At 35.4% G+C, this 12,000-nt stretch overlaps 1 protein-coding gene across 2 annotated transcripts in view; it reads right to left on the reverse strand.

The window, feature by feature from the left end:
* LOC135075741 (uncharacterized) overlaps positions 1-7,105 on the reverse strand; it is a 155,332-nt gene extending 148,227 nt beyond the window's left edge. For both annotated transcript variants that reach the window (XM_063970209.1, XM_063970208.1), the window contains exon 1: positions 6,848-7,105. The gene's annotated coding sequence lies outside the window, so the exon portion shown is untranslated. The remainder of the gene's footprint in view (positions 1-6,847) is intronic.
* Between the last annotated feature and the right edge of the window lie 4,895 nt (positions 7,106-12,000).

Raw genomic sequence — 12,000 nt, forward strand, 5'->3', positions numbered from 1 at the left:
CTTTTCAAACATTACTTCCTTCGTTTTCAAATCAGTTTTGTGTAATTGGCATTTAGTTAAGGTTCAGTCAAACCAACGCGGTCACACGCGATCAGCCGGCGTGCAGCGATGACGATCAATTTAAGTCTGATCGGCATCGTTGCACGCCGGCTGATCGCGTGATCGCGTTGGTTTGACTGAACCTTTTGTAATGCACATATCCGTCTTCCAATATATCTAGTAAATATCCAATATATCTAATTTATGTAATTTATTCGCTTTTACATTTTCCTAGAAGCCATAATTTTCCATGAAAATATAGCTAATTTTCAATAGGAGCTTAGGCTAGTGTGAATTACGATTTTTAGATATTATTCAAACTTTTTTATGCACTACAAGGCAGGTATGTTGCCGCAATCATACCCAATGTTAAGTGAGATGCAGTGAAAGATGTGTATTTACAATGCATCACCTGAGGACCGAATTAAAGTGGTCATAGAAAGACAGCAGCAGGCAGCGAGTTCCAATAAAAAGCAATGTACCACTAGAAAAGTTACATAGTAACGTTACATCTTTTTTACGTAATTGATCGCGTGGTTACGGTGTTTAACATCGGATATTGGAGCTGTTTCCATGATTTTTCCGTTCACGCCCACAACCCACAAAGTGACGTGGCCAAGGAAATAGCCCGACCACGAAAATGTACAATCGTATGTTTTTATCTACCACGATCGATACATAAAGTTACACGAACAATTATTCATAAATAATAAAACGTTAGCGAGAAATGGTATGGATAAAACTGGTAGTATTTTTACTCTACGCCCCCGCTTGAAACTTGACTGACTGAACTTTGTATGTGACATTGTTTTAGCTCAAGTTTTGAAGTAAATAATAATTTGCTATCTCAGAACGTTGCAAATCTCAATAGATTCTTTAAATCTTTAGATACTATTTTTACATGGAAAGCATTGGGGGAGGCCTATGTTCAGCAGTGGACGTCCTATGGCTGAGATGATGATGATGATGACTATTTTTACAGCGATATCTAGGGCAAAACTTGCAGGTTTCATGCCACTTATTTCCACCCATGAAATACAGCTTGCTTGGTACCTACCTAGATAGCGTACAGTCAGCGTCAAATAATTCATCACAGCCAAAGTGGCCAAAAATTTGACAACACACCTTTATTCCAATTGTACGACGTGTTGTTACTTTGGGTATCATGAACTATTTGACGATGACTGTACCTTTATGCATGCCCCCTAATTTTGTTTCGTTAGTTTCAGCCAAATGACGTCCACTGCTGGACAAAGGCCTCCCCCAAGGTTTTCCACAATGAACGGTCCTGCGCTGCCCGCATCCAGGCTCTTCCCGCGACCTTTACCATATCGTCGGTCCACCTAGTAGGAGGCCTGCCCACGCTTTATTTACGCTTAATTTTGTTTACTGTCTTTATTATTATAGTGTAAGTTTTAATAACGTAAAGATTAATCACCCAAGAGTGCAAGTCAAAATAATATGACAAGTGAGGAAACTCCCAGTTCCCTCAAGGTTGATAAGGCTTTCAAAGGTATATTCATATGCCACTACCATTGTCAATATAATATTAATCAGCGGAAATTGCAGTTGGCTTTGTGGCAGTCATACATCGGATATTACGATGCGTTATTAATAATTATTACCTTGTGTTATGTATGACATGCCGCGGGAAATAATTAGGTTACGTACGTACAACTCTATACAAAACCATATTTTGTATACTTATCTAAATTTAAAATTACTTTCAAAAACACCAAAACTCTATTACTTGTTCGAATTTACAAAACATTATGGTATTTTCGCGTTAACTAAACTTATAACGAACCATAATCATATTATTGCGCTTTCATAACATTTTTCTAAATATTTCTTTACCAAAATTTTACCTGAACAAGTTATTATACTATGTTACTCGCACGAGTTATTTGGCAGATTATTAATATCAAAGGCCTGGGTATAGTAACCATAATAAATTCATTAAAGTCACCTGTAGCAGCTACTCAATCGATTTTATCATTATCATCAAGTGATTCAGTATCCACTGGAGGAGCACGACCCTCTCTATTTCACCAGATGCAAATGGAGGATATGGCCTACACTCGCAATGTCGCCAGTCGCTTTGAGGAGGCCTGATTTTATTTATTTATTTATTTAATAATGCAAAACACTTGTAAGCTTACAGAGCAGGTCCAAAGCGCTTACAAGCTTAAAAATAAAATAAACATGTCATACACTTAGGTCACAAATAAAATACATGCAGTTTATAAATTAAATGGCCCATAATGTTCTTATTTAAGTACATAATGGATGCAATAAAATATTGAGTATTGAACATTAAATAATTTAAAGAAACACTGAACAAGAGAAAAAAATGTCAGTCGTCAAATACATGTCAAAGAGATATTAATAAGTCACTTTAAAAAACAGAACAATAAAAATAAATGTCAATGGTCAAAATACATGTCAGAGAAATACTACTGAGTCAATTTTAAATAGAACAATACAAATAAATGTCAAAGGTCAAATACATGTTAAGAAATACAATTAAAGTCAATTTTAAACAGAACAATAAAATATACAAATGTCAATGGTTAAATAAGTCAGAAAGTGTCATTTAAGAGAAGACAGAATTATTATTGGCGAAACACAATTCCAATCTTATACTTATACTTACTCGTATCGTCTTAGTTGCCTCTTGCGACATCCACGGGAATAGTAGAGTCCGGCCCTATTCCACTCTGCCCGTGTGCTCATTGTTAGCATTTTGAAAATGAATTGGCGCGACGGGTTTATCCAGTGTCTCAGTAGCTCAGTTGGAAGAGCAGTCGCCCGGCAAGCGAAAGGTCGTGGGTTCGGTTCCCGCTTTAGTCAGTTCGATGTTTTCAAGTTATTTATAATTTACAAAATTTGAAAATGTTTGGTAGGCTGATATGCTTATTGCGATACCAATATAGGTCATGAAGAAGTTTTCCATAAAACTCGAAAGCTTTGAGTACAAAACGTGTGTTGGCTTTTTCAAAATTCGTGTAATTATAAACCAAGGTCTCCATCTCACCTTGTAAACGCAGACTAATATCACATTTGAATTCATTCAACATAACAATCAATATTTTCAAAGGATCCTCAAAGAAAAAATGGAAACGTCCGATCACTCCTCACCGCCTCGATTAAATATTTTTTTTTTTTTTTTTTTTTTTTTTATGCTAGACATGGCAGGTATTTGACCGCAATCGCACCTGGTGTTAAGTGAGATGCAGTCTAGGATGGTACATATCTGCCCTGTAAGTGCCTATTCACTCTCGATACCTTAGAAAACGATCAATTCTGCCTTCAACAGTACCTCTGTATGTAAATGGTAGGTTTTTTCGACATTCCACGCGAGGGGAAACGGTGAAATGCCAAAATTATACTAATCCGGATATTATTGTGAGGGTATTCAAACAATACGCGTTGATTAGAAGCTTGCATTATGTAAAGCGTTTTGTTCGCGTTACCGGCTCCAGTTTTGGTGGGACAACACTATTTGAATGCCAATGAGTGGGAAGTGAAAGCTAAATAACTGCCTAAAGTTATACTTAAGTTAGTCCTACTTTTTTCAATACTTGCGTTTATTAAGTACATACTTTGCTATTATGTACAGCTGACAGGTTCGTCTGACGTAGTGCTTCCCGATAAAACAGGGGTCTCCGATCGATAATTGTGAGTCACTGGTAGGACCACTGATCTTCCATTGTTTCTTTATGGGTAATGGAAGGAGAAAACTCTTTAATTAAACTAAACGTTATAACAACTTACGTCATCTTCGTACCTGATAGGGACAACTGTGAAGTTGTCATCGATAAATGCCAGTTTTAAAAACATCCGTAATAACAAACGTTCGTTATCAAACTTTTTTATTCTTCTGTTCTTATAAACTAACTCAACTTATTAAAAACTTCATTTATTTTCTATTTTCTTTTTCTTTTTATTTTCCTTCCTATTTTTAAAGTTTTTCCAGATATACAAAGCCTAGCTACTATGCCGTAGGGATAACAATATAGTTTGTGACGTAGGAATATATCCGTACAAAGATAGAGCGGGTTCGTTCCCCTAAAATCCGCAGGTTAGTGGGTTATGCTGAAACGCCCACTTAACCCAATCTTGAAAAAAATGACGATCGATCAATTAGAACACTGATTCCCTTTTCGAACTTTTGCTTCCATCTCATTTCTTTACAATCATTTTCAATTATGAACAAAGTAAGGTCATTATAAAATGTCATTCAATCAACGCTTGGTTAATTTCATTTAAAATCTTACTTAGCTAAAGTTTTCTCCAATCAATCAATGAAAAAAGTTTCAGGGTATTTAATTAAGGTTTCAAATGTCAAGTAATTTGTGCCGCTTGAATCAAAGTGAATGAATGTGAAATATAATTTGAATTCAAAGTCAGAAGTACATTAATATGATTTGACGAATGAGTTTTGGATTTTGATTCGTAATTACAAACAAATTGCAAACTTTTCTACAATGAAATTGTAACATGGCATGAATCCATGAGTAATAAATCAATTTATATTTCTTCGAATCAATAAGTCACTGGTGATAGGAATCGATAAAATATAAACCGATCTGGAACACATCCAAAACTCGATTTAAACCTAACTAGTTTCAAGATTTAACATCATGTTTAATTATGTAATCGTTATATGTATTTAAACTAGTCCAATATTAACCATTAACGATGGCGCAATATTTTCTTGATGTCATGATTCACCATACTAGTTTTTTACTCCGTTAAAATATGAGATATGTCGTGTTTTAGACGTCATCATGGATAGTACTTTATTTACAGATTGTTGGTTAAAAAGTGACAAATATTACAAAAATAATTACAAAAATACAGATGTAATATTTGTCCATGTATTCCGTTTTCCAAGTAAAAACAACAAAATAAAATTAATGTTCAGTGCGTAGGTACTTTAAGGGTATATCATCATAAACTAGAATATCTTAAAACGTGTTCATGCGTGGGCCACGCTGCATGTTACACTATTAACTAAACTTATCAACTATAACTAAGCTAAGCATGTGGCTGTATTGCTCGCTAACATGCTAAGTAACTAATAAGACTTGATACACAACACGTAGTAGGTACGAAACTCACGCCCGTATTCATAGACCTTACTATGAAACTATCACAGAGCTCTATTCAACGCTGTGCGTTCGATTTTCTGCTTCAAATAAGCTGCAAGCGTACGAGTGTCAGTTCACGTCGGATTTGTTAATGTACTGTCATCGTACTAAACTCATTGTGATAATCGGATTTCGTGCCTGTACACGAGGCACGCACCGGGAAAAACAGGTCCATAATAATGATGCTTTTAGGCATTTAGCTTACATTTATGGCAGTGATTCTGTCACAATCCAAGAACTACGATACTTTCTAACATCTATAGACATTACAGCTGCAGCGATAGTGATTATTATTTTTATTTTATTATACCCACATGTCACAGTCGATTCTAATACAAATACAACACAGCCACAGCGCTACGTTTTAGACTATTTTGACAGACATTTCGTTCCTCTCATCATTTCATCATCATCATCATTTCAGCCATAGGACGCCCACTGCTGAACAAGTCCTCCCCCGATGATTTCCATATCACGCGGTTGGTGGTAGTGGCTTTTACCTACTAAGGGTGGATTCGACCAAACAAGAGTAAATATTTATCTCAGAATAAAACGTCAGTTTTGACATATTTCCCATACTGAAACTGTCAATGTGCCAGTTATGGCAGGAGTTATTCTCGGATAAAAGTTTGGTCGAACCGGGCCTAAGTATCTTTAAACGTTATTGTGCAAAGCATTTTCAGTTCAGAGCTTTTCCGGCAACCGCAATGACCAATCTTGTTTTGTTTCTAAAAAAAAAACAAAAGCCGACTGCGTAATTTAATTGAATGGCAATTCACGTGCGTAATATCGATGCATAGGTACCTACTACCTACCTACGAGCGTAATTGCAGTGATTTAGACGCGTGACGATGCTATCATAACTTATTGATTCTTAGGACATTTCAAGTCATGTCACGTAAACTAGGACATCACTAGACTGAATTGATACAAACTTGTTTGCTTGTTATACCATCTCTTAAAGTCGTAAAGGCCAAGTAGCGATGCAGTCAACCGTTTTTATCGCTGCAAAAAGACAGAGTGTTTTACCGGCTGTAGACAATTCGTTTGTTTCGCTAACAAGATACAAAATAACAAAGCTTTTAAAGTTAATGTTGACATTTGGTTCTATACAATTAAGTCGATTTTAAAGAGCTGATAGCTGATAATTTATCGTTACTGAATGGACGTTTTTATCCTGAATTTGTACGCAGTTCAGTGGAAACTCAATAAACCTTCGGGCAAAGAGCTAAAGATGAAATAATGAAACGAAATCATTGAAGAAAATATGATAAAGGAATACAATATTTCAAGCTTCATTGTAAATAGTAAAATATCTCGCAACGTTAAGGCAAATTCTCGGAAAATTAAAGGCTCGGCCTTTGATGTAGGAGGTCACCTGACAGTCGAGTAAACTCAGTACGTATTATAATAAAATTATAATTAATATTACGTACCTACTTGTTATACATAATCTATAAAATTAAGATAAGTTTTTGTCACTTGGTACAGCTTTCAAATAAAACTTTTAAATATAGGTCACAAGAAAAATCAAGTAGGTACTATTTTCATGTTTAAAAAGTACTTAAACATTATAATACTTGCAAGTTTTACTGAAAATAAACAGTTACTAATATTAAAATATAACGGAAAAAGAGAATTTTAAAACTTACCCCGTCGAAATAGGAATGTCAGGACGCCCGCCCAAAAAACTCCACTGGCGTACACTTCAAAAACTTACTTGGCACACTTCAAAAAACTACACCGGCCACCATTTGGCTGAAACCTTTACACTGGCACATAAAACACCATTTAAAAAGCTAAGATCGATTTGTTCCAAATTCGAAATTAATTTCGGAGGTGAATATCGGTCGGGGATTAAAAATTTACGTGGTGTGACGCGGTCCGAGCGCACGGTTGTACCGCTTCGAGCGACGTGAGCGACTGAAGCGAGCGACAGGACAGGCGCGGGCGGGAAGTAAGGCGGAGACCGGTAGGCGGGCGGAGATTCCGATACCGGTGTTTGACAATTATCACATAGCGTATGGAGCTTTTTTGTAATGGTGTCCGTTATTTTGCGGTTACCGGTAATTGTAAAAAAAGTACTAGATAGAATGTTAAAATACACCTACCTAATGCATTTTTTTTTACCTAAATTTTATTATGACAACACAAGAACATAGGAAATGAATATAGGAAAAATAATAATATAATCTATAAGTATAGCAACATTAGCAACAGTACAATAAATCTAATTTAGTTACAATAAAACTAAACTACCTACTTATTTTATTCTCAACAATGGGGTATGGGTCAGTCAAAGAGTGTATTTTTTAGATGAAAATATTTTTTTTACATAACCAAACCATGTCGTAATCGTAGGTAAACATTTTCTTCCACTTTAAATATGTTCAAATAGTCACCGCCACTTACAGCCTACTTACATTACTACTGTACATAAAATATTACCTACCCTTTTAGCCGTAAAGCTCTAGTTCCCTTAACTTTCTAGTTCGTCTTACCAAATCCCTTTTAAAATAATTAAACAAGAAATAGGTACCTATTTAGAATGGGAGAGGAAATAGAAATTAGTAAAATTGTCAGTTAATTTCAACTCAAAGCTTAAGGAAAGTTTAGGTTCCTATTGTCCAGTCGTTCATCAGTATAAAGGACTTGGATTAAATATAACAAGTTTTGTTTCAGCCTAAAGGGTGGAAAAAGGACGTTTTAGACAGGCTAACATTGTCTAAGTTATAATATTTTCAGTGTATAATAATCGACATTAAGTTCTTCTTCTTCTTATTCGTTACGCTCTTGGCAGAGCGGTCGTGGTCACGTTGAGGCGTTGTTCACATCGGTTGTAGAGGCGGATACAACTCTCCGCACGATCTCCCTCCATCTCTCTCTGTTGGCAGACTGTCTGGTGCAGTCACATAAGCCGTCTCCCACTGCTGCTTTCACTTGGTCGGTCCAGCGCATTGGTGACCTGCCACGCGATCATTAAGTTACTCATGTATAAAATACCTCGTTCGTACTGATGACCGTTGGGGAAAAAAACTTCTCGAGTGTCAACCATAGACCGGAAGACGTAGGCAGACCTCCTGATAAGTGAATCGACGACATGATGAAGGTCCGTGGAAGCACCTGAACAAAGCAGGATCGGTCTTTGTGGAAATTCTTGGAGGAGGCCTTTATCCAGCAGAACGAACACAAAATGACATTAAATCACAAATATTTTTTGCAAAACTAAAAAAACCTTGAGTGTCCTTCATATTCTACCCTTTCAGTCACTTAATTAGAATACTGCGTAGAATTTCGTCAGAATTCGTAACTAATTTGGGTAATGCTTACCATATTAGTAATGTCAATAGAAGGCAATATTTACCGTATGCCTATCTGGTACATTAATAATTGAATAGTCCCGGCTCGCGAGTCAAACTTTATTTGGGTCAAAACTATATATAACCTAGCGAAGCCGTGTGTAGAAGCTATTACCACCACTTCAGTCACATTGTATAGAATATAGACACTAGGAACGTGTCACCATCTTTTATTCTTTAACTAGGGAAAGCCAGACAAGTTATCGCCGTCCTTGAAGTCTAAAACTAATTTATGAATTCGCAGAAAGAAAGTTAGGAAATGAAAAAGTGGCCTATATTTTTGAGGATTCTATAGTTGGTAGCTGTATTAGATGGCTTCCTCAGATTTACCAAGATAAAAGTCTATTTTCAAACATTCATACATGTAAGTATAATGCCGTAACATGAACCTATAGGTGAGTGGAAAGAAATATCTACTTCAATTGCCTAGGAATGGTAATAACAGGTACCTACTCTGCTGGAAACATTGAATTTTCGGATAGATCCAGTTTATTCTGTAACCTATATTGATACGTTTGATAGAGCTCGTGAAGCACTTTCAGGATCGGAAACCGGGTTTTCAATATCTTGTTTAGTTTAGAAATAATCGAGTGAGATTACTATTATCATTTCCATCCTGTATAGTTTAGGTAGTTGCTATAGAAGATATTCTTCAACAAAAAGTTTCGACTAGATATTCATATTTAAAACTCTTCAAAATGTCTCAAGAATCGTCTTCCGTTCCGCTACAGTAAATGTCACGAAACAAAAAGTTCCAAAAATCGATCCCAAATTGTTAAATTCAAACTAAGTTGGGTCGCTTGGGTTCCGAGGAAACATACTCTTACTTCAGTTCAAACTGGCTAAGTAAATCCTGTCTTACAAGGAATTCCCACTCGTTAGTTCATTGCGATATTTACTCGTAAAGGGAAATTATAAATGAATGAGCAATCAGCTTTCCTTAGACCCGTCTAAATCAAACATTCTCTTTTATTATCAACACAGAGTTCAAAGAGTAAAATAAATATTATGTAGGTACCTACTTTATTACAGTGAAAGTGGTGGACATGCCTATTTGTATTTTTTATGAAAATTAGAATAGAGACAAGCCCTTAGGTACAGCAAAATATTCTATCATTTTTAGGTGTTGAGATTTTACAATTAAAATATTTCAGAAAGTAATTTAAACTCAGACATTTAAAAATGAAAAAAAAAAATGAAATATTTTCTTCAGCGACACCAAACAAATATTTCATAATTCAATACTCAAACTCACATCAAATTACGGTACCGTTAAAAAATTTTACTGTCAGAACAATACAACAGAATTTTCCACACTCTTTCAGTCCTGTATTGGTCTAATATTAAATTGCCAATTTTCCACACTCGGATGTTTGGCCCTAGGTCTATACTCGTACAAACTACCAACCAAAAACATTATTAGCAGTAAATAGCCCCTCCAGAGAAAGCTCTCGGCTTAAGTATCTACTAACAGAATAATCCTACGATTAATATGTATTTAATTCGGGACTTCCCCAAGAGGCAGGTAGCATTTAATTCGTTTTACACGACTGTGTCTTCATTAGTCGACATAATTGCGCAAGGATTCCAATTTATCGTGTCCTTTTTACCTATTGCTTAATTATACGAATGTTAATAAATTGAAGTATATCTTAAAGGACATCAAATTAATATATTTGTGCTAAACACTAAAAACCTTCTTTTTTAAGTCGGTTAATACAATTGTATTCTTAAACAGAGCTAAAAACTCGATTCATGCTTAGGCAAAGAAAATTCAAGCATGTGATTGTTTCGATCTACAGATTTCATTTCTTAAGAGAGTGGGTATTACTGCGGGTATATTACTGCGGGTACTTAACTACGCTTCAAGTCGACCATTTACCATTTGTAGAGCTTTACACTTACCTGATCTAAGAATGTTTTGTACGTACTTGTAATTAGTATGGAAACCAATATTGGTCATAACTACATAATAGGAAAGAAAGAAAGAAACATTTATTACGATGAACATCACTTAGTTAAGGACAAAGAATAGAATACGGACATAGCACATAAATATTACAAGGAAATAAAAAGTGAACTGAGCAGTGCTATCCTGTCGCAACAGTGATGCCCATCGCAATGGGACTTCACTCAGCATAATATGCCGTGGCCCACGGTGGGGAAGGCCACGACGCTGGTATTCAGTGTGCACCAATAGGTACGAGTAGGTACTTACTCACAAAGTATCAAGTAAACCCCTGTTCTAACATTGTTATAATTTTAAATATTTTGTAATCAGATCATAATTCAATAGAACACAAATCATTCATCAGCATAACTACACATGTCTGCCCAAAAATAACTTCACAAATCTCAATTTTGATCGTAGCGTATTTTTGGCGAAAGTCAAATATTTACGTTGGCATGCACTATGACGTAGACCGCAAGCGCAGCGTTGTTTGCGAACTGTCAAGATATCGCTTGCCACGTAGCATGTTGTTTAGACGTTCTAGTTAACGTGTAAGGTTTAACTAACCTATTTCGAGCTTAACACTAGGATTAATAATGTTGGGTGGCATGAGATTATACAATTTACGCATAAATTGGGAAAGAGGCGCATTTTAACATATTTATTCTTGTATTTCCCTAAAATAACATACTGTTACTTCAAAAAAACTGGTGAAGAACGCATTTAACGTTAAGCCTACCTCATGTATCATTTTATAGATTTAGAGTAAATTATAAATAACTTGAAAAAATCGAACTGCCTATAAGGCGGGAATCGAACCCACGATCCACTAACACACTCAATGTCTAAGTAGCTCAGATGGAAGAGCAGTCGCCCGGCAAGCGGTCGTGGGTTCTATTCCCGCCTTAGGCAGTTCGATTTTTTCAAGTTATTTATAAATTAGTTTGAGAAGCGACTCTAATCGCTAAGAAATTTTAATAACTGATTTAGATAGGTATCCTTAAAATATTCAAAAATAGTAAGTTTTAAATAAACATACTTTTGAACCAAACACGGCTTATAAATTGTGTTAAACTTCAAAGTAGTGATTGCTTTTTGATGAAAAGTAAAGTCGAAATTCTAAAGGTTTCAATGTTTCAAAGACTTTTGCAAGTTTGTTTGAAAATAAGCAAATTAATTAATTTTGGTTCTAAAGTTCTGAAACAGTAACCCGATACAATCCATTTGAAAAGGCTAACTTAATTATAAATGCTGTTAACATTCATCGACTTTAAAATAAATATCCAGTCGATGAATGGAAAAAATCATAAATCTTTTAAAAATATCTACTACGAATTTGAAAAGTTGCTCCAAAGAAGATTTTTTCTCGCATAATAAATCAAGTAACGAGGAAGAAAATGTGATTGGTAAATAAATGCTAACACACACACGTGCAATGTAAAAAAAATGTATATTAGAGCTACATTTGAGTAAGGAGTAAGGTAACAGGAGGACG

The sequence above is a fragment of the Ostrinia nubilalis genome, chromosome 10 (genome assembly GCF_963855985.1).
Source record: "Ostrinia nubilalis chromosome 10, ilOstNubi1.1, whole genome shotgun sequence".
Lineage (NCBI taxonomy): Eukaryota > Metazoa > Arthropoda > Insecta > Lepidoptera > Crambidae > Ostrinia > Ostrinia nubilalis.